The following is a 25,297-nucleotide window of genomic DNA, read 5'->3' as shown; positions in this document are numbered from 1 at the left end:
TAGAAGCTTCTGAATAGGAGAAAAAGTCTGTAATAATGGCAATTTTGGTCACATTGGGGCTTTAAAAAGTAGTTCTTCAACATGAGGCACATTCCAAATGACATTTTGAATCAATTTTTCTACAGTCCAATAAATCAATTTTCTGATGAAAAACGATGAACCGTGACCTGTCGAAATTTCTCCAGATGGTCAGAAATGGAAAAATTTTTATGTTTAATTTTTTGACTGCAAATGACTATTCCATGTAAATTATCACTTTTGGAACAAAAACAAGTGTGTTTAGAGTCACTTTAATGCCTGAAATTGGTCGAAATAGAAGCTTCTGAATAGGAGAAAATGTCTGTAATAAGGCAATTTTGGTCACATTGAGACTTTAAAAAGTAGTTATTCAACATGAGGCACAATCCAAATGACATTTTGAATCAATTTTTCTACAGTCCAAAAAATCAATTTTCTGATGAAAAACGATGACCCGGGACCTGTCGACATTTCTCCAGATGGTCAGAAATGGAATTTTTTTTATGTTTAAGTTTTTTGACTGCAAATGACTATTCCATGTAAAGTATCACTGTTGGAACAAAAACAAGTGTGTTTAGAGTCACTTTAATGCCTTAAATTGGTCGAAATAGAAGCTTCTGAATAGGAGAAAAAGTCTGTAATAATGGCAATTTTGGTCACATTGGGGCTTTAAAAAGTAGTTCTTCAACATGAGGCACATTCCAAATGACATTTTGAATCACTTTTTCTACAGTCCAATAAATCAATTTTCTGATAAAAAACGATGACCCGGGACCTGTCGAAATTTCTCCAGATGGTCAGAAATTGAAATTTTTTTATGCTTAATTTTTTGACTGCAAATGACTATTCCATGTAAAGTATCACTTTTGGAACAAAAACAAGTGTGTTTAGAGTCACTTTAATGCCTTAAATTGGTCGAAATAGAAGCTTCTGAATAGGAGAAAAAGTCTTTAATAATGGCAATTTTGGTCACGTTGGTGCTTTAAAAAGTAGTTATTCAACATTAGGCACATTCCAAAAGACATGTTGAATCAATTTTTCTACAGTCCAAAAAATCAATTTTTTGATGAAAAACGATGACCCGGGACCTGTCGAAATTTCTCCAGATGGTCAGAAATGGAAATTTTTTTATGTTTAATTTTTTGACTGCAAATGACTATTCCATGTAAAGTATCACTTTTGGAACAAAAACAAGTGTGTTTCGAGTCACTTTAATGCCTTAAATTGGTCGAAATAGAAGCTTCTGAATAGGAGAAAAAGTCTGTAATAATGGCAATTTTGGTCACATTGGGGCTTTAAAAAGTAGTTCTTCAACATGAGGCACATTCCAAATGACATTTTGAATCCATTTTTCTACAGTCCAAAAAATCAATTTTCTGATGAAAAACGATGACCCGGGACCTGTTGACATTTCTCCAGATGGTCAGAAATGGAAATTTTTTTATGTTTAAATTTTTTGACTGCAAATGACTATTCCATGTAAAGTATCACTTTTGGAACAAAAACAAGTGTGTTTAGAGTCACTTTAATGCCTGAAATTGGTCGAAATAGAAGCTTCTGAATTGGAGAAAATGTCTGTAATAAGGCAATTTTGGTCACATTGAGGCTTTAAAAAGTAGTTATTCAACATGAGGCACAATCCAAATGACATTTTGAATCAATTTTTCTACAGTCAAAAAAATCAATTTTCTGATGAAAAACGATGACCCCGGGACCTGTCGAAATTTCTCCAGATGGTCAGAAATGGAAATTTTTTAAAGTTTAATTTTTTGACTGCAAATGACTATTCCTTGTAAATTATCACTTTTGGAACAAAAACAAGTGTGTTTAGAGTCACGTTAATGCCTTAAATTGGTCGAAATAGAAGCTTCTGAATAGGAGAAAAAGTCTGTAATAATGGCAATTTTGGTCACATTGGGGCTTTAAAAAGTAGTTCTTCAACATGAGGCACATTCCAAATGACATTTTGAATCCATTTTTCTACAGTCCAAAAAATCAATTTTCTGATGAAAAACGATGACCCGGGACCTGTCGACATTTCTCCAGATGGTCAGAAATGGAAATTTTTTTATGTTTAAATTTTTTGACTGCAAATGACTATTCCATGTAAAGTATCACTTTTGGAACAAAAACAAGTGTGTTTAGAGTCACTTTAATGCCTTAAATTGGTTGAAATAGAAGCTTCTGAATAGGAGAAAAAGTCTGTAATAATGGCAATTTTGGTCACATTGGGGCTTTAAAAAGTAGTTATTCAACATGAGGCACATTCCAAATGACATTTTGAATCAATTTTTCTACAGTACAAAAAAATCAATTTTCTGATGAAAAACGATGACCCGTGACCTGTTGAAATTTCTCCAGATGGTCAGAAATGGAAAATTTTTTATGTTTACGTTTTTTGACTGCAAATGACTATTCCATGTAAAGTATCACTTTTGGAACAAAAACAAGTGTGTTTAGAGTCACTTTAATGCCTTAAATTGGTCGAAATAGAAGCTTCTGAATAGGAGAAAAAGTCTGTAATAATGGCAATTTTGGTCACATTGGGGCTTTAAAAAGTAGTTCTTCAACATGAGGCACATTCCAAATGACATTTTGAATCAATTTTTCTACAGTCCAAAAAATCAATTTTCTGATGAAAAACGATGACCCGGGACCTGTCGACATTTCTCCAGATGGTCAGAAATGGAAATTTTTTTATGTTTAAGTTTTTTGACTGCAAATGACTATTCCATGTAAAGTATCACTTTTGGAACAAAAACAAGTGTGTTTAGAGTCACTTTAATGCCTTAAATTGGTCGAAATAGAAGCTTCTGAATAGGAGAAAAAGTCTGTAATAATGGCAATTTTGGTCACATTGGGGCTTTAAAAAGTAGTTCTTCAACATGAGGCACATTCCAAATGACATTTTGAATCAATTTTTCTACAGTCCAAAAAATCAATTTTCTGATGAAAAACGATGACCCGGGACCTGTCGACATTTCTCCAGATGGTCAGAAATTGATTTTTTTTTATGTTTACGTTTTTTGACTGCAAATGACTATTCCATGTAAAGTATCACTTTTGGAACAAAAACAAGTGTGTTTAGAGTCACTTTAATGCCTGAAATTGGTCGAAATAGAAGCTTCTGAATAGGAGAAAATGTCTGTAATAAGGCAATTTTGGTCACATTGAGACTTTAAAAAGTAGTTCTTCAACATGAGGCACATTCCAAATGACATTTTGAATCAATTTTTCTACAGTCCAAAAAAATCAATTTTCTGATGAAAAACGATGACCCGTGACCTGTCGAAATTTCTCCAGATGGTCAGAAATGGAAATTTTTTTATGTTTAAATTTTTGACTGCAAATGACTATTCCATGTAAATTATCACTTTTGGAACAAAAACAAGTGTGTTTAGAGTCACTTTAATGCCTGAAATTGGTCGAAATAGAAGCTTCTGAATAGGAGAAAATGTCTGTAATAAGGCAATTTTGGTCACATTGAGGCTTTAAAAAGTAGTTATTCAACATGAGGCACAATCCAAATGACATTTTAAATCAATTTTTCTACAGTCAAAAAAATCAATTTTCTGATGAAAAACGATGACCCGGGACCTGTTGAAAATCCTCCAGATGGTCAGAAATGGAAATTTTTTTATGTTTAATTTTTTGACTGCAAATGACTATTCCATGTAAATTATCACTTTTGGAACAAAAACAAGTGTGTTTAGAGTCACTGTAATGCCTTAAATTGGTCGAAATAGAAGCTTCTGAATAGGAGAAATAGTGTGTAATAATGGCAATTTTGGTCACATTGAGGCTTTAAAAAGTAGTTCTTCAACATGAGGCACATTCCAAATGACATTTTGAATCAATTTTTCTACAGTCCAAAAAATCAATTTTCTGATAAAAAACGATGACCCGGGACCTGTCGAAATTTCTCCAGATGGTCAGAAATTGAAATTTTTTTATGCTTAATTTTTTGACTGCAAATGACTATTCCATGTAAAGTATCACTTTTGGAACAAAAACAAGTGTGTTTAGAGTCACTTTAATGCCTGAAATTGGTCGAAATAGAAGCTTCTGAATAGGAGAAAATGTCTGTAATAAGGCAATTTTGGTCACATTGAGGCTTTAAAAAGTAGTTATTCAACATGAGGCACATTCCAAATGACATTTTGAATCAATTTTTCTACAGTCCAAAAAAATCAATTTTCTGATGAAAAACGATGACCCGTGACCTGTCGAAATTTCTTCAGATGGTCAGAAATGGGAATTTTTTTATGTTTAATTTTTTGACTACAAATGACTATTCCATGTAAATTATCACTTTTGGAACAAAAACAAGTGTGTTTAGAGTCACTTTAATGCCTTAAATTGGTCGAAATAGAAGCTTCTGAATAGGAGAAAAAGCCTGTAATAATGGCAATTTTGGTCACATTGGGGCTTTAAAAAGTAGTTCTTTAACATGAGGCACATTCCAAATGACATTTTGAATCAATTTTTCTACAGTCCAAAAAATCAATTTTCTGATGAAAAACGATGACCCGGGACCTGTCGACATTTCTCCAGATGGTCAGAAATTGATTTTTTTTATGTTTAAGTTTTTTGACTGCAAATGACTATTCTATGTAAAGTATCACTTTTGGAACAAAAACAAGTGTGTTTAGAGTCACTTTAATGCCTTAAATTGGTTGAAATAGAAGCTTCTGAATAGGAGAAAAAGTCTGTAATAATGGCAATTTTGGTCACATTGGGGCTTTAAAAAGTAGTTCTTCAACATGAGGCACATTCCAAATGACATTTTGAATCAATTTTTCTACAGTCCAATAAATCAATTTTCTGATGAAAAACGATGAACCGTGACCTGTCGAAATTTCTCCAGATGGTCAGAAATGGAAAAATTTTTATGTTTAATTTTTTGACTGCAAATGACTATTCCATGTAAATTATCACTTTTGGAACAAAAACAAGTGTGTTTAGAGTCACTTTAATGCCTGAAATTGGTCGAAATAGAAGCTTCTGAATAGGAGAAAATGTCTGTAATAAGGCAATTTTGGTCACATTGAGACTTTAAAAAGTAGTTATTCAACATGAGGCACAATCCAAATGACATTTTGAATCAATTTTTCTACAGTCCAAAAAATCAATTTTCTGATGAAAAACGATGACCCGGGACCTGTCGACATTTCTCCAGATGATCAGAAATGGAATTTTTTTTATGTTTAAGTTTTTTGACTGCAAATGACTATTCCATGTAAAGTATCACTGTTGGAACAAAAACAAGTGTGTTTAGAGTCACTTTAATGCCTTAAATTGGTCGAAATAGAAGCTTCTGAATAGGAGAAAAAGTCTGTAATAATGGCAATTTTGGTCACATTGGGGCTTTAAAAAGTAGTTCTTCAACATGAGGCACATTCCAAATGACATTTTGAATCACTTTTTCTACAGTCCAATAAATCAATTTTCTGATAAAAAACGATGACCCGGGACCTGTCGAAATTTCTCCAGATGGTCAGAAATTGAAATTTTTTTATGCTTAATTTTTTGACTGCAAATGACTATTCCATGTAAAGTATCACTTTTGGAACAAAAACAAGTGTGTTTAGAGTCACTTTAATGCCTTAAATTGGTCGAAATAGAAGCTTCTGAATAGGAGAAAAAGTCTGTAATAATGGCAATTTTGGTCACGTTGGTGCTTTAAAAAGTAGTTATTCAACATTAGGCACATTCCAAAAGACATGTTGAATCAATTTTTCTACAGTCCAAAAAATCAATTTTTTGATGAAAAACGATGACCCGGGACCTGTCGAAATTTCTCCAGATGGTCAGAAATGGAAATTTTTTTATGTTTAATTTTTTGACTGCAAATGACTATTCCATGTAAAGTATCACTTTTGGAACAAAAACAAGTGTGTTTCGAGTCACTTTAATGCCTTAAATTGGTCGAAATAGAAGCTTCTGAATAGGAGAAAAAGTCTGTAATAATGGCAATTTTGGTCACATTGGGGCTTTAAAAAGTAGTTCTTCAACATGAGGCACATTCCAAATGACATTTTGAATCCATTTTTCTACAGTCCAAAAAATCAATTTTCTGATGAAAAACGATGACCCGGGACCTGTTGACATTTCTCCAGATGGTCAGAAATGGAAATTTTTTTATGTTTAAATTTTTTGACTGCAAATGACTATTCCATGTAAAGTATCACTTTTGGAACAAAAACAAGTGTGTTTAGAGTCACTTTAATGCCTGAAATTGGTCGAAATAGAAGCTTCTGAATTGGAGAAAATGTCTGTAATAAGGCAATTTTGGTCACATTGAGGCTTTAAAAAGTAGTTATTCAACATGAGGCACAATCCAAATGACATTTTGAATCAATTTTTCTACAGTCAAAAAAATCAATTTTCTGATGAAAAACGATGACCCCGGGACCTGTCGAAATTTCTCCAGATGGTCAGAAATGGAAATTTTTTAAAGTTTAATTTTTTGACTGCAAATGACTATTCCTTGTAAATTATCACTTTTGGAACAAAAACAAGTGTGTTTAGAGTCACGTTAATGCCTTAAATTGGTCGAAATAGAAGCTTCTGAATAGGAGAAAAAGTCTGTAATAATGGCAATTTTGGTCACATTGGGGCTTTAAAAAGTAGTTCTTCAACATGAGGCACATTCCAAATGACATTTTGAATCCATTTTTCTACAGTCCAAAAAATCAATTTTCTGATGAAAAACGATGACCCGGGACCTGTCGACATTTCTCCAGATGGTCAGAAATGGAAATTTTTTTATGTTTAAATTTTTTGACTGCAAATGACTATTCCATGTAAAGTATCACTTTTGGAACAAAAACAAGTGTGTTTAGAGTCACTTTAATGCCTTAAATTGGTTGAAATAGAAGCTTCTGAATAGGAGAAAAAGTCTGTAATAATGGCAATTTTGGTCACATTGGGGCTTTAAAAAGTAGTTATTCAACATGAGGCACATTCCAAATGACATTTTGAATCAATTTTTCTACAGTACAAAAAAATCAATTTTCTGATGAAAAACGATGACCCGTGACCTGTTGAAATTTCTCCAGATGGTCAGAAATGGAAAATTTTTTATGTTTACGTTTTTTGACTGCAAATGACTATTCCATGTAAAGTATCACTTTTGGAACAAAAACAAGTGTGTTTAGAGTCACTTTAATGCCTTAAATTGGTCGAAATAGAAGCTTCTGAATAGGAGAAAAAGTCTGTAATAATGGCAATTTTGGTCACATTGGGGCTTTAAAAAGTAGTTCTTCAACATGAGGCACATTCCAAATGACATTTTGAATCAATTTTTCTACAGTCCAAAAAATCAATTTTCTGATGAAAAACGATGACCCGGGACCTGTCGACATTTCTCCAGATGGTCAGAAATGGAAATTTTTTTATGTTTAAGTTTTTGGACTGCAAATGACTATTCCATGTAAAGTATCACTTTTGGAACAAAAACAAGTGTGTTTAGAGTCACTTTAATGCCTTAAATTGGTCGAAATAGAAGCTTCTGAATAGGAGAAAAAGTCTGTAATAATGGCAATTTTGGTCACATTGGGGCTTTAAAAAGTAGTTCTTCAACATGAGGCACATTCCAAATGACATTTTGAATCAATTTTTCTACAGTCCAAAAAATCAATTTTCTGATGAAAAACGATGACCCGGGACCTGTCGACATTTCTCCAGATGGTCAGAAATTGATTTTTTTTTATGTTTACGTTTTTTGACTGCAAATGACTATTCCATGTAAAGTATCACTTTTGGAACAAAAACAAGTGTGTTTAGAGTCACTTTAATGCCTGAAATTGGTCGAAATAGAAGCTTCTGAATAGGAGAAAATGTCTGTAATAAGGCAATTTTGGTCACATTGAGACTTTAAAAAGTAGTTCTTCAACATGAGGCACATTCCAAATGACATTTTGAATCAATTTTTCTACAGTCCAAAAAAATCAATTTTCTGATGAAAAACGATGACCCGTGACCTGTCGAAATTTCTCCAGATGGTCAGAAATGGAAATTTTTTTATGTTTAAATTTTTGACTGCAAATGACTATTCCATGTAAATTATCACTTTTGGAACAAAAACAAGTGTGTTTAGAGTCACTTTAATGCCTGAAATTGGTCGAAATAGAAGCTTCTGAATAGGAGAAAATGTCTGTAATAAGGCAATTTTGGTCACATTGAGGCTTTAAAAAGTAGTTATTCAACATGAGGCACAATCCAAATGACATTTTAAATCAATTTTTCTACAGTCAAAAAAATCAATTTTCTGATGAAAAACGATGACCCGGGACCTGTTGAAAATCCTCCAGATGGTCAGAAATGGAAATTTTTTTATGTTTAATTTTTTGACTGCAAATGACTATTCCATGTAAATTATCACTTTTGGAACAAAAACAAGTGTGTTTAGAGTCACTGTAATGCCTTAAATTGGTCGAAATAGAAGCTTCTGAATAGGAGAAATAGTGTGTAATAATGGCAATTTTGGTCACATTGAGGCTTTAAAAAGTAGTTCTTCAACATGAGGCACATTCCAAATGACATTTTGAATCAATTTTTCTACAGTCCAAAAAATCAATTTTCTGATAAAAAACGATGACCCGGGACCTGTCGAAATTTCTCCAGATGGTCAGAAATTGAAATTTTTTTATGCTTAATTTTTTGACTGCAAATGACTATTCCATGTAAAGTATCACTTTTGGAACAAAAACAAGTGTGTTTAGAGTCACTTTAATGCCTGAAATTGGTCGAAATAGAAGCTTCTGAATAGGAGAAAATGTCTGTAATAAGGCAATTTTGGTCACATTGAGGCTTTAAAAAGTAGTTATTCAACATGAGGCACATTCCAAATGACATTTTGAATCAATTTTTCTACAGTCCAAAAAAATCAATTTTCTGATGAAAAACGATGACCCGTGACCTGTCGAAATTTCTTCAGATGGTCAGAAATGGGAATTTTTTTATGTTTAATTTTTTGACTACAAATGACTATTCCATGTAAATTATCACTTTTGGAACAAAAACAAGTGTGTTTAGAGTCACTTTAATGCCTTAAATTGGTCGAAATAGAAGCTTCTGAATAGGAGAAAAAGCCTGTAATAATGGCAATTTTGGTCACATTGGGGCTTTAAAAAGTAGTTCTTTAACATGAGGCACATTCCAAATGACATTTTGAATCAATTTTTCTACAGTCCAAAAAATCAATTTTCTGATGAAAAACGATGACCCGGGACCTGTCGACATTTCTCCAGATGGTCAGAAATTGATTTTTTTTTTATGTTTAAGTTTTTTGACTGCAAATGACTATTCTATGTAAAGTATCACTTTTGGAACAAAAACAAGTGTGTTTAGAGTCACTTTAATGCCTTAAATTGGTTGAAATAGAAGCTTCTGAATAGGAGAAAAAGTCTGTAATAATGGCAATTTTGGTCACATTGGGGCTTTAAAAAGTAGTTCTTCAACATGAGGCACATTCCAAATGACATTTTGAATCAATTTTTCTACAGTCCAATAAATCAATTTTCTGATGAAAAACGATGAACCGTGACCTGTCGAAATTTCTCCAGATGGTCAGAAATGGAAAAATTTTTATGTTTAATTTTTTGACTGCAAATGACTATTCCATGTAAATTATCACTTTTGGAACAAAAACAAGTGTGTTTAGAGTCACTTTAACGCCTGAAATTGGTCGAAATAGAAGCTTCTGAATAGGAGAAAATGTCTGTAATAAGGCAATTTTGGTCACATTGAGACTTTAAAAAGTAGTTATTCAACATGAGGCACAATCCAAATGACATTTTGAATCAATTTTTCTACAGTCCAAAAAATCAATTTTCTGATGAAAAACGATGACCCGGGACCTGTCGACATTTCTCCAGATGATCAGAAATGGAATTTTTTTTATGTTTAAGTTTTTTGACTGCAAATGACTATTCCATGTAAAGTATCACTGTTGGAACAAAAACAAGTGTGTTTAGAGTCACTTTAATGCCTTAAATTGGTCGAAATAGAAGCTTCTGAATAGGAGAAAAAGTCTGTAATAATGGCAATTTTGGTCACATTGGGGCTTTAAAAAGTAGTTCTTCAACATGAGGCACATTCCAAATGACATTTTGAATCACTTTTTCTACAGTCCAATAAATCAATTTTCTGATAAAAAACGATGACCCGGGACCTGTCGAAATTTCTCCAGATGGTCAGAAATTGAAATTTTTTTATGCTTAATTTTTTGACTGCAAATGACTATTCCATGTAAAGTATCACTTTTGGAACAAAAACAAGTGTGTTTAGAGTCACTTTAATGCCTTAAATTGGTCGAAATAGAAGCTTCTGAATAGGAGAAAAAGTCTGTAATAATGGCAATTTTGGTCACGTTGGTGCTTTAAAAAGTAGTTATTCAACATTAGGCACATTCCAAAAGACATGTTGAATCAATTTTTCTACAGTCCAAAAAATCAATTTTTTGATGAAAAACGATGACCCGGGACCTGTCGAAATTTCTCCAGATGGTCAGAAATGGAAATTTTTTTATGTTTAATTTTTTGACTGCAAATGACTATTCCATGTAAAGTATCACTTTTGGAACAAAAACAAGTGTGTTTCGAGTCACTTTAATGCCTTAAATTGGTCGAAATAGAAGCTTCTGAATAGGAGAAAAAGTCTGTAATAATGGCAATTTTGGTCACATTGGGGCTTTAAAAAGTAGTTCTTCAACATGAGGCACATTCCAAATGACATTTTGAATCCATTTTTCTACAGTCCAAAAAATCAATTTTCTGATGAAAAACGATGACCCGGGACCTGTCGAAAATCCTCCAGATGGTCAGAAATGGAAATTTTTTTATGTTTAATTTTTTGACTGCAAATGACTATTCCATGTAAATTATCACTTTTGGAACAAAAACAAGTGTGTTTAGAGTCACTGTAATGCCTTAAATTGGTCGAAATAGAAGGTTCTGAATAGGAGAAATAGTCTGTAATAATGGCAATTTTGGTCACATTGAGGCTTTAAAAAGTAGTTCTTCAACATGAGGCACATTCCAAATGACATTTTGAATCAATTTTTCTACAGTCCAAAAAATCAATTTTCTGATAAAAAACGATGACCCGGGACCTGTCGAAATTTCTCCAGATGGTCAGAAATTGAAATTTTTTTATGCTTAATTTTTTGACTGCAAATGACTATTCCATGTAAAGTATCACTTTTGGAACAAAAACAAGTGTGTTTAGAGTCACTTTAATGCCTTAAATTGGTCGAAATAGAAGCTTCTGAATAGGAGAAAAAGTCTGTAATAATGGCAATTTTGGTCACATTGGGGCTTTAAAAAGTAGTTCTTCAACATGAGGCACATTCCAAATGACATTTTGAATCCATTTTTCTACAGTCCAAAAAATCAATTTTCTGATGAAAAACGATGACCCGGGACCTGTCGACATTTCTCCAGATGGTCAGAAATGGAAATTTTTTTATGTTTAAATTTTTTGACTGCAAATGACTATTCCATGTAAAGTATCACTTTTGGAACAAAAACAAGTGTGTTTAGAGTCACTTTAATGCCTTAAATTGGTTGAAATAGAAGCTTCTGAATAGGAGAAAAAGTCTGTAATAATGGCAATTTTGGTCACATTGGGGCTTTAAAAAGTAGTTCTTCAACATGAGGCACATTCCAAATGACATTTTGAATCAATTTTTCTACAGTCCAAAAAAATCAATTTTCTGATGAAAAACGATGACCCGTGACCTGTTGAAATTTCTCCAGATGGTCAGAAATGGAAAACTTTTTATGTTTAATTTTTTGACTGCAAATGACTATTCCATGTAAATTATCACTTTTGGAACAAAAACAAGTGTGTTTAGAGTCACTTTAATGCCTTAAATTGGTCGAAATAGAAGCTTCTGAATAGGAGAAAAAGTCTGTAATAATGGCAATTTTGGTCACATTGGGGCTTTAACAAGTAGTTCTTCAACATGAGGCACATTCCAAATGACATTTTGAATCAATTTTTCTACAGTCCAAAAAATCAATTTTCTGATGAAAAACGATGACCCGGGACCTGACGACATTTCTCCAGATGGTCAGAAATGGAAATTTTTTTATGTTTAAGTTTTTTGACTGCAAATGACTATTCCATGTAAAGTATCACTTTTGGAACAAAAACAAGTGTGTTTAGAGTCACTTTAATGCCTTAAATTGGTTGAAATAGAAGCTTCTGAATAGGAGAAAAAGTCTGTAATAATGGCAATTTTGGTCACATTGGGGTTTTAAAAAGTAGTTCTTCAACATGAGGCACATTCCAAATGACATTTTGAATCAATTTTTCTACAGTCCAAAAAAATCAATTTTCTGATGAAAAACGATGACCCGTGACCTGTCGAAATTTCTCCAGATGGTCAGAAATGGGAATTTTTTTATGTTTAATTTTTTGACTACAAATGACTATTCCATGTAAATTATCACTTTTGGAACAAAAACAAGTGTGTTTAGAGTCACTTTAATGCCTTAAATTGGTCGAAATAGAAGCTTCTGAATAGGAGAAAAAGTCTGTAATAATGGCAATTTTGGTCACATTGGGGCTTTAAAAAGTAGTTCTTCAACATGAGGCACATTCCAAATGACATTTTGAATCACTTTTTCTACAGTCCAAAAAATCAATTTTCTGATAAAAAACGATGACCCGGGACCTGTCGAAATTTCTCCAGATGGTCAGAAATGGAAATTTTTTTATGTTTAATTTTTTGACTGCAAATGACTATTCCATGTAAAGTATCACTTTTGGAACAAAAACAAGTGTGTTTCGAGTCACTTTAATGCCTTAAATTGGTCGAAATAGAAGCTTCTGAATAGGAGAAAAAGTCTGTAATAATGGCAATTTTGGTCACATTGGGGCTTTAAAAAGTAGTTCTTCAACATGAGGCACATTCCAAATGACATTTTGAATCCATTTTTCTACAGTCCAAAAAATCAATTTTCTGATGAAAAACGATGACCCGGGACCTGTCGACATTTCTCCAGATGGTCAGAAATGGAAATTTTTTTATGTTTAATTTTTTGACTGCAAATGACTATTCCATGTAAAGTATCACTTTTGGAACAAAAACAAGTGTGTTTAGAGTCACTTTAATGCCTTAAATTGGTCGAAATAGAAGCTTCTGAATAGGAGAAAAAGTCTGTAATAATGGCAATTTTGGTCACATTGGGGCTTTAAAAAGTAGTTCTTCAACATGAGGCACATTCCAAATGACATTTTGAATCCATTTTTCTACAGTCCAAAAAATCAATTTTCTGATGAAAAACGATGACCCGGGACCTGTCGACATTTCTCCAGATAGTCAGAAATGGAAATTTTTTTATGTTTAAATTTTTTGACTGCAAATGACTATTCCATGTAAAGTATCACTTTTGGAACAAAAACAAGTGTGTTTAGAGTCACTTTAATGCCTTAAATTGGTCGAAATAGAAGCTTCTGAATAGGAGAAAAAGTCTGTAATAATGGCACTTTTGGTCACGTTGGTGCTTTAAAAAGTAGTTATTCAACATTAGGCACATTCCAAAAGACATGTTGAATCAATTTTTCTACAGTCCAAAAAATCAATTTTTTGATGAAAAACGATGACCCGGGACCTGTCGAAATTTCTCCAGATGGTCAGAAATGGAAATTTTTTTATGTTTAATTTTTTGACTGCAAATGACTATTCCATGTAAAGTATCACTTTTGGAACAAAAACAAGTGTGTTTCGAGTCACTTTAATGCCTTAAATTGGTCGAAATAGAAGCTTCTGAATAGGAGAAAAAGTCTGTAATAATGGCAATTTTGGTAACATTGGGGCTTTAAAAAGTAGTTCTTCAACATGAGGCACATTCCAAATGACATTTTGAATCCATTTTTCTACAGTCCAAAAAATCAATTTTCTGATGAAAAACGATGACCCGGGACCTGTCGACATTTCTCCAGATGGTCAGAAATGGAAATTTTTTTATGTTTAAATTTTTTGACTGCAAATGACTATTCCATGTAAAGTATCACTTTTGGAACAAAAACAAGTGTGTTTAGAGTCACTTTAATGCCTTAAATTGGTTGAAATAGAAGCTTCTGAATAGGAGAAAAAGTCTGTAATAATGGCAATTTTGGTCACATTGGGGCTTTAAAAAGTAGTTCTTCAACATGAGGCACATTCCAAATGACATTTTGAATCAATTTTTCTACAGTCCAAAAAAATCAATTTTCTGATGAAAAACGATGACCCGTGACCTGTCGAAATTTCTCCAGATGGTCAGAAATGGAAATTTTTTTATGTTTAATTTTTTGACTGCAAATGACTATTCCATGTAAATTATCACTTTTGGAACAAAAACAAGTGTGTTTAGAGTCACTTTAATGCCTTAAATTGGTCGAAATAGAAGCTTCTGAATAGGAGAAAAAGTCTGTAATAATGGCAATTTTGGTCACATTGGGGCTTTAAAAAGTAGTTCTTCAACATGAGGCACATTCCAAATGACATTTTGAATCCATTTTTCTACAGTCCAAAAAATCAATTTTCTGATGAAAAACGATGACCCGGGACCTGTTGACATTTCTCCAGATAGTCAGAAATGGAAATTTTTTTATGTTTAAATTTTTTGACTGCAAATGACTATTCCATGTAAAGTATCACTTTTGGAACAAAAACAAGTGTGTTTAGAGTCACTTTAATGCCTTAAATTGGTCGAAATAGAAGCTTCTGAATAGGAGAAAAAGTCTGTAATAATGGCAATTTTGGTCACGTTGGTGCTTTAAAAAGTAGTTATTCAACATTAGGCACATTCCAAAAGACATGTTGAATCAATTTTTCTACAGTCCAAAAAATCAATTTTTTGATGAAAAACGATGACCCGGGACCTGTCGAAATTTCTCCAGATGGTCAGAAATGGAAATTTTTTTATGTTTAATTTTTTGACTGCAAATGACTATTCCATGTAAAGTATCACTTTTGGAACAAAAACAAGTGTGTTTCGAGTCACTTTAATGCCTTAAATTGGTCGAAATAGAAGCTTCTGAATAGGAGAAAAAGTCTGTAATAATGGCAATTTTGGTCACATTGGGGCTTTAAAAAGTAGTTCTTCAACATGAGGCACATTCCAAATGACATTTTGAATCCATTTTTCTACAGTCCAAAAAATCAATTTTCTGATGAAAAACGATGACCCGGGACCTGTCGACATTTCTCCAGATGGTCAGAAATGGAAATTTTTTTATGTTTAAATTTTTTGACTGCAAATGACTATTCCATGTAAAGTATCACTTTTGGAACAAAAACAAGTGTGTTTAGAGTCACTTTAATGCCTTAAATTGGTTGAAATAGAAGCTTCTGAATAGGAGAAAAAGTCTGTAATAATGGCAATTTTGGTCACATTGGGGCTTTAAAAAGTAGTTCTTCAACATGAGGCACATTCCAAATGACATTTTGAATCAATTTTTCTACAGTCCAAAAAAATCAATTTTCTGATGAAAAACGATGACCCGTGACCTGTCGAAATTTCTCCAGATGGTCAGAAATGGAAATTTTTTTATGTTTAATTTTTTGACTGCAAATGACTATTCCATGTAAATTATCACTTTTGGAACAAAAACAAGTGTGTTTAGAGTCACTTTAATGCCTGAAATTGGTCGAAATAGAAGCTTCTGAATAGGAGAAAATGTCTGTAATAAGGCAATTTTGGTCACATTGAGGCTTTAAAAAGTAGTTATTCAACATGAGGCACAATCCAAATGACATTTTAAATCAATTTTTCTACAGTCCAAAAAATCAATTTTCTGATGAAAAACGATGACCCGGGACCTGTCGAAAATCCTCCAGATGGTCAGAAATGGAAATTTTTTTATGTTTAATTTTTTGACTGCAAATGACTATTCCATGTAAATTATCACTTTTGGAACAAAAACAAGTGTGTTTAGAGTCACTGTAATGCCTTAAATTGGTCGAAATAGAAGGTTCTGAATAGGAGAAATAGTCTGTAATAATTGCAATTTTGGTAGCATTGAGGCTTTAAAAAGTAGTTCTTCAACATGAGGCACATTCCAAATGACATTTTGAATCAATTTTTCTACAGTCCGAAAAATCAATTTTCTGATAAAAAACGATGACCCGGGACCTGTCGAAATTTCTCCAGATGGTCAGAAATTGAAATTTTTTTATGCTTAATTTTTTGACTGCAAATGACTATTCCATGTAAAGTATCACTTTTGGAACAAAAACAAGTGTGTTTAGAGTCACTTTAATGCCTTAAATTGGTTGAAATAGAAGCTTCTGAATAGGAGAAAAAGTCTGTAATAATGGCAATTTTGGTCACATTGGGGCTTTAAAAAGTAGTTCTTCAACATGAGGCACATTCCAAATGACATTTTGAATCAATTTTTCTACAGTCCAAAAAAATCAATTTTCTGATGAAAAACGATGACCCGTGACCTGTCGAAATTTCTCCAGATGGTCAGAAATGGAAATTTTTTTATGTTTAATTTTTTGACTGCAAATGACTATTCCATGTAAATTATCACTTTTGGAACAAAAACAAGTGTGTTTAGAGTCACTTTAATGCCTGAAATTGGTCGAAATAGAAGCTTCTGAATAGGAGAAAATGTCTGTAATAAGGCAATTTTGGTCACATTGAGGCTTTAAAAAGTAGTTATTCAACATGAGGCACAATCCAAATGACATTTTAAATCAATTTTTCTACAGTCCAAAAAATCAATTTTCTGATGAAAAACGATGACCCGGGACCTGTCGAAAATCCTCCAGATGGTCAGAAATGGAAATTTTTTTATGTTTAATTTTTTGACTGCAAATGACTATTCCATGTAAATTATCACTTTTGGAACAAAAACAAGTGTGTTTAGAGTCACTGTAATGCCTTAAATTGGTCGAAATAGAAGGTTCTGAATAGGAGAAATAGTCTGTAATAATTGCAATTTTGGTAGCATTGAGGCTTTAAAAAGTAGTTCTTCAACATGAGGCACATTCCAAATGACATTTTGAATCAATTTTTCTACAGTCCGAAAAATCAATTTTCTGATAAAAAACGATGACCCGGGACCTGTCGAAATTTCTCCAGATGGTCAGAAATTGAAATTTTTTTATGCTTAATTTTTTGACTGCAAATGACTATTCCATGTAAAGTATCACTTTTGGAACAAAAACAAGTGTGTTTAGAGTCACTTTAATGCCTTAAATTGGTCGAAATAGAAGCTTCTGAATAGGAGAAAAAGTCTGTAATAATGGCAATTTTGGTCACATTGGGGCTTTAAAAAGTAGTTCTTCAACATGAGGCACATTCCAAATGACATTTTGAATCAATTTTTCTACAGTCCAAAAAATCAATTTTCTGATGAAAAACGATGACCCGGGACCTGTCGACATTTCTCCAGATGGTCAGAAATGGAAATTTTTTTATGTTTAATTTTTTGACTACAAATGACTATTCCATGTAAATTATCACTTTTGGAACAAAAACAAGTGTGTTTAGAGTCACTTTAATGCCTTAAATTGGTCGAAATAGAAGCTTCTGAATAGGAGAAAAAGTCTGTAATAATGGCAATTTTGGTCACATTGGGGCTTTAAAAAGTAGTTCTTCAACATGAGGCACATTCCAAATGACATTTTGAATCAATTTTTCTACAGTCCATAAAATCAATTTTCTGATGAAAAACGATGACCCGGGACCTGTCGACATTTCTCCAGATGGTCAGAAATGGAAATTTTTTTATGTTTAAGTTTTTTGACTGCAAATGACTATTCCATGTAAAGTATCACTTTTGGAACAAAAACAAGTGTGTTTAGAGTCACTTTAATGCCTTAAATTGGTTGAAATAGAAGCTTCTGAATAGGAGAAAAAGTCTGTAATAATGGCAATTTTGGTCACATTGGGGCTTTAAAAAGTAGTTCTTCAACATGAGGCACATTCCAAATGACATTTTGAATCAATTTTTCTACAGTCCAAAAAAATCAATTTTCTGATGAAAAACGATGACCCGTGACCTGTCGAAATTTCTCCAGATGGTCAGAAATGGGAATTTTTTTATGTTTAATTTTTTGACTACAAATGACTATTCCATGTAAATTATCACTTTTGGAACAAAAACAAGTGTGTTTAGAGTCACTTTAATGCCTTAAATTGGTCGAAATAGAAGCTTCTGAATAGGAGAAAAAGTCTGTAATAATGGCAATTTTGGTCACATTGGGGCTTTAAAAGTAGTTCTTCAACATGAGGCACATTCCAAATGACATTTTGAATCAATTTTTCTACAGTCCAAAAAATCAATTTTCTGATGAAAAACGATGACCCGGGACCTGTCGACATTTCTCCAGATGGTCAGAAATTGATTTTTTTTTATGTTTAAGTTTTTTGACTGCAAATGACTATTCCATGTAAAGTATCACTTTTGGAACAAAAACAAGTGTGTTTAGAGTCACTTTAATGCCTTAAATTGGTTGAAATAGAAGCTTCTGAATAGGAGAAAAAGTCTGTAATAATGGTAATTTTGGTCACATTGAGGCTTTAAAAAGTAGTTCTTCAACATGAGGCACATTGCAAATGACATTTTGAATCAATTTTTCTACAGTCCAATAAATCAATTTTCTGATGAAAAACGATGACCCGTGACCTGTCGAAATTTCTCCAGATGGTCAGAAATGGAAAACATTTTATGTTTAATTTTTTGACTGCAAATGACTATTCCATGTAAATTATCACTTTTGGAACAAAAACAAGTGTGTTTAGAGTCACTTTAATGCCTGAAATTGGTCGAAATAGAAGCTTCTGAATAGGAGAAAATGTCTTAATAAGGCAATTTTGGTCACATTGAGACTTTAAAAAGTAGTTATTCAACATGAGGCACAATCCAAATGACATTTTGAATCAATTTTTCTACAGTCCAAAAAATCAATTTTCTGATGAAAAACGATGACCCGGGACCTGTCGACATTTCTCCAGATGGTCAGAAATGGAATTTTTATTATGTTTAAGTTTTTTGACTGCAAATGACTATTCCATGTAAAGTATCACTGTTGGAACAAAAACAAGTGTGTTTAGAGTCACTTTAATGCCTTAAATTGGTCGAAATAGAAGCTTCTGAATAGGAGAAAAAGTCTGTAATAATGGCAATTTTGGTCACGTTGGTGCTTTAAAAAGTAGTTCTTCAACATGAGGCACATTCCAAATGACATTTTGAATCAATTTTTCTACAGTCCAAAAAAATCAATTTTCTGATGAAAAACGATGACCCGTGACCTGTCGAAATTTCTCCAGATGGTCAGAAATGGAAATTTTTTTATGTTTAATTTTTTGACTGCAAATGACTATTCCATGTAAATTATCACGTTTGGAACAAAAACAAGTGTGTTTAGAGTCACTTTAATGCCTTAAATTGGTCGAAATAGAAGCTTCTGAATAGGAGAAAAAGTCTGTAATAATGGCAATTTTGGTCACATTGGGGCTTTAAAAAGTAGTTCTTCAACATGAGGCACATTCCAAATGACATTTTGAATCAATTTTTCTACAGTCCAAAAAATCAATTTTCTGATGAAAAACGATGACCCCGGGACCTGTCGAAATGTCTCCAGATGGTCAGAAATGGAAATTTTTTAAAGTTTAATTTTTTGACTGCAAATGACTATTCCATGTAAATTATCACTTTTGGAACAAAAACAAGTGTGTTTAGACTCACTTTATAGCCTGAAATTGTCGAAATAGAAGCTTCTGAATAGGAGAAAAAGTCTGTAATAATGGTAATTTTGGTCACATTGAGGCTTTAAAAAGTAGTTATTCAACATGAGGCACATTCCAAAAGACATGTTAAATCAATTTTTCTACAATCCAAAAAATCAATTTTTTGATGAAAAACGATGACCCGTGACCTGTCGAAATTTCTCCAGATGGTCAGAAATGGAAATTTTTTTATGTTTAATTTTTTGACTGCAAATGACTATTCCATGTAAATTATCACGTTTGGAACAAAAACAAGTGTGTTTAGAGTCACTTTAATGCCTTAAATTGGTCGAAATAGAAGCTTCTGAATAGGAGAAAAAGTCTGTAATAATGGCAATTTTGGTCACATTGGGGCTTTAAAAAGTAGTTCTTCAACATGAGGCACATTCCAAATGACATTTTGAATCAATTTTTCTACAGTCCAAAAAAATCAATTTTCTGATGAAAAACGATGACCCGACCTGTCGAAATTTCTCCAGATGGTCAGAAATGGAAAATTTTTTATGTTTAATTTTTTGACTGCAAATGACTATTCCATGTAAAGTATCACTTTTGGAACAAAAACAAGTGTGTTTAGAGTCACTTTAATGCCTTAAATTGGTCGAAATAGAAGCTTCTGAATAGGAGAAAAAGTCTGTAATAATGGCAATTTTGGTCACATTGGGGCTTTAAAAAGTAGTTCTTCAACATGAGGCACATTCCAAATGACATTTTGAATCAATTTTTCTACAGTCCAAAAAAATCAATTTTCTGATGAAAAACGATGACCCGTGACCTGTCGAAATTTCTCCAGATGGTCAGAAATGGAAATTTTTTTATGTTTAATTTTTTGACTGCAAATGACTATTCCATGTAAATTATCACGTTTGGAACAAAAACAAGTGTGTTTAGAGTCACTTTAATGCCTTAAATTGGTCGAAATAGAAGCTTCTGAATAGGAGAAAAAGTCTGTAATAATGGCAATTTTGGTCACATTGGGGCTTTAAAAAGTAGTTCTTCAACATGAGGCACATTCCAAATGACATTTTGAATCAACTTTTCTACAGTCCAAAAAATCAATTTTCTGATGAAAAACGATGACCCCGGGACCTGTCGAAATGTCTCCAGATGGTCAGAAATGGAAATTTTTTAAAGTTTAATTTTTTGACTGCAAATGACTATTCCATGTAAATTATCACTTTTGGAACAAAAACAAGTGTGTTTAGACTCACTTTATAGCCTGAAATTGTCGAAATAGAAGCTTCTGAATAGGAGAAAAAGTCTGTAATAATGGTAATTTTGGTCACATTGAGGCTTTAAAAAGTAGTTATTCAACATGAGGCACATTCCAAAAGACATGTTAAATCAATTTTTCTACAATCCAAAAAATCAATTTTTTGATAAAAAATGATGACCCGGGACCTGTCGAAATTTCTCCAGATGGTCAGAAATTGAATTTTTTTATGTTTAAGTTTTTTGACTGCAAATGACTATTCCATGTAAAGTATCACTTTTGGAACAAAAACAAGTGTGTTTAGAGTCACTTTAATGCCTTAAATTGGTTGAAATAGAAGCTTCTGAATAGGAGAAAAAGTCTGTAATAATGGCAATTTTGGTCACATTGGGGCTTTAAAAAGTAGTTCTTCAACATGAGGCACATTCCAAATGACATTTTGAATCAATTTTTCTACAGTCCAAAAAAATCAATTTTCTGATGAAAAACGATGACCCGTGACCTGTCGAAATTTCTCCAGATGGTCAGAAATGGAAATTTTTGTATGTTTAATTTTTTGACTGCAAATGACTATTCCATGTAAATTATCACTTTTGGAACAAAAACAAGTGTGTTTAGAGTCACTTTAATGCCTTAAATTGGTCGAAATAGAAGCTTCTGAATAGGAGAAAAAGTCTGTAATAATGGCAATTTTGGTCACATTGGGGCTTTAAAAAGTAGTTCTTCAACATGAGGCACATTCCAAATGACATTTTGAATCAATTTTTCTACAGTCCAAAAAATCAATTTTCTGATGAAAAACGATGACCCGGGACCTGTCGACATTTCTCCAGATGGTCAGAAATGGAAATTTTTTTATGTTTAAGTTTTTTGACTGCAAATGACTATTCCATGTAAAGTATCACTTTTGGAACAAAAACAAGTGTGTTTAGAGTCACTTTAATGCCTTAAATTGGTTGAAATAGAAGCTTCTGAATAGGAGAAAAAGTCTGTAATAATGGCAATTTTGGTCACATTGGGGCTTTAAAAAGTAGTTCTTCAACATGAGGCACATTCCAAATGACATTTTGAATCAATTTTTCTACAGTCCAATAAATCAATTTTCTGATGAAAAACGATGAACCGTGACCTGTCGAAATTTCTCCAGATGGTCAGAAATGGAAAAATTTTTATGTTTAATTTTTTGACTGCAAATGACTATTCCATGTAAATTATCACTTTTGGAACAAAAACAAGTGTGTTTAGAGTCACTTTAATGCCTGAAATTGGTCGAAATAGAAGCTTCTGAATAGGAGAAAATGTCTGTAATAAGGCAATTTTGGTCACATTGAGACTTTAAAAAGTAGTTATTCAACATGAGGCACAATCCAAATGACATTTTGAATCAATTTTTCTACAGTCCAAAAAATCAATTTTCTGATGAAAAACGATGACCCGGGACCTGTCGACATTTCTCCAGATGGTCAGAAATGGAAATTTTTTTATGTTTAATTTTTTGACTACAAATGACTATTCCATGTAAATTATCACTTTTGGAACAAAAACAAGTGTGTTTAGAGTCACTTTAATGCCTTAAATTGGTCGAAATAGAAGCTTCTGAATAGGAGAAAAAGTCTGTAATAATGGCAATTTTGGTCACATTGGGGCTTTAAAAAGTAGTTCTTCAACATGAGGCACATTCCAAATGACATTTTGAATCAATTTTTCTACAGTCCAAAAAATCAATTTTCTGATGAAAAACGATGACCCGGGACCTGTCGACATTTCTCCAGATGGTCAGAAATGGAAATTTTTTTATGTTTAAGTTTTTTGACTGCAAATGACTATTCCATGTAAAGTATCACTTTTGGAACAAAAACAAGTGTGTTTAGAGTCACTTTAATGCCTTAAATTGGTCGAAATAGAAGCTTCTGAATAGGAGAAAAAGTCTGTAATAATGGCAATTTTGGTCACATTGGGGCTTTAAAAAGTAGTTCTTCAACATGAGGCACATTCCAAATGACATTTTGAATCAATTTTTCTACAGTCCAATAAATCAATTTTCTGTTGAAAAACGATGACCCGTGACCTGTCGAAATTTCTCCAGATGGTCAGAAATGGAAAATTTTTTATGTTTAATTTTTTGACTGCAAATGACTATTCCATGTAAATTATCACTTTTGGAACAAAAACAAGTGTGTTTAGAGTCACTTTAATGCCTTAAATTGGTCGAAATAGAAGCTTCTGAATAGGAGAAAAAGTCTGTAATAATGGCAATTTTGGTCACGTTGGTGCTTTAAAAAGTAGTTATTCAACATTAGGCACATTCCAAAAGACATGTTGAATCAATTTTTCTACAGTCCAAAAAATCAATTTTTTGATGAAAAACGATGACCCGGGACCTGTCGAAATTTCTCCAGATGGTCAGAAATGGAAATTTTTTTATGTTTAATTTTTTGACTGCAAATGACTATTCCATGTAAAGTATCACTTTTGGAACAAAAACAAGTGTGTTTCGAGTCACTTTAATGCCTTAAATTGGTCGAAATAGAAGCTTCTGAATAGGAGAAAAAGTCTGTAATAATGGCAATTTTGGTCACATTGGGGCTTTAAAAAGTAGTTCTTCAACATGAGGCACATTCCAAATGACATTTTGAATCCATTTTTCTACAGTCCAAAAAATCAATTTTCTGATGAAAAACGATGACCCGGGACCTGTCGACATTTCTCCAGATGGTCAGAAATGGAAATTTTTTTATGTTTAAATTTTTTGACTGCAAATGACTATTCCATGTAAAGTATCACTTTTGGAACAAAAACAAGTGTGTTTAGAGTCACTTTAATGCCTTAAATTGGTTGAAATAGAAGCTTCTGAATAGGAGAAAAAGTCTGTAATAATGGCAATTTTGGTCACATTGGGGCTTTAAAAAGTAGTTCTTCAACATGAGGCACATTCCAAATGACATTTTGAATCAATTTTTCTACAGTCCAAAAAAATCAATTTTCTGATGAAAAACGATGACCCGTGACCTGTCGAAATTTCTCCAGATGGTCAGAAATGGAAATTTTTTTATGTTTAATTTTTTGACTGCAAATGACTATTCCATGTAAATTATCACTTTTGGAACAAAAACAAGTGTGTTTAGAGTCACTTTAATGCCTGAAATTGGTCGAAATAGAAGCTTCTGAATAGGAGAAAATGTCTGTAATAAGGCAATTTTGGTCACATTGAGGCTTTAAAAAGTAGTTATTCAACATGAGGCACAATCCAAATGACATTTTAAATCAATTTTTCTACAGTCCAAAAAATCAATTTTCTGATGAAAAACGATGACCCGGGACCTGTCGAAAATCCTCCAGATGGTCAGAAATGGAAATTTTTTTATGTTTAATTTTTTGACTGCAAATGACTATTCCATGTAAATTATCACTTTTGGAACAAAAACAAGTGTGTTTAGAGTCACTGTAATGCCTTAAATTGGTCGAAATAGAAGGTTCTGAATAGGAGAAATAGTCTGTAATAATGGCAATTTTGGTAGCATTGAGGCTTTAAAAAGTAGTTCTTCAACATGAGGCACATTCCAAATGACATTTTGAATCAATTTTTCTACAGTCCGAAAAATCAATTTTCTGATAAAAAACGATGACCCGGGACCTGTCGAAATTTCTCCAGATGGTCAGAAATTGAAATTTTTTTATGCTTAATTTTTTGACTGCAAATGACTATTCCATGTAAAGTATCACTTTTGGAACAAAAACAAGTGTGTTTAGAGTCACTTTAATGCCTTAAATTGGTCGAAATAGAAGCTTCTGAATAGGAGAAAAAGTCTGTAATAATGGCAATTTTGGTCACATTGGGGCTTTAAAAAGTAGTTCTTCAACATGAGGCACATTCCAAATGACATTTTGAATCAATTTTTCTACAGTCCAAAAAATCAATTTTCTGATGAAAAACGATGACCCGGGACCTGTCGACATTTCTCCAGATGGTCAGAAATGGAAATTTTTTTATGTTTAATTTTTTGACTACAAATGACTATTCCATGTAAATTATCACTTTTGGAACAAAAACAAGTGTGTTTAGAGTCACTTTAATGCCTTAAATTGGTCGAAATAGAAGCTTCTGAATAGGAGAAAAAGTCTGTAATAATGGCAATTTTGGTCACATTGGGGCTTTAAAAAGTAGTTCTTCAACATGAGGCACATTCCAAATGACATTTTGAATCAATTTTTCTACAGTCCATAAAATCAATTTTCTGATGAAAAACGATGACCCGGGACCTGTCGACATTTCTCCAGATGGTCAGAAATGGAAATTTTTTTATGTTTAAGTTTTTTGACTGCA

This window comes from Triturus cristatus, chromosome 10 (assembly GCF_964204655.1).
Source record: "Triturus cristatus chromosome 10, aTriCri1.1, whole genome shotgun sequence".
Lineage (NCBI taxonomy): Eukaryota > Metazoa > Chordata > Amphibia > Caudata > Salamandridae > Triturus > Triturus cristatus.
This window is presented reverse-complemented; position numbering follows the sequence as displayed.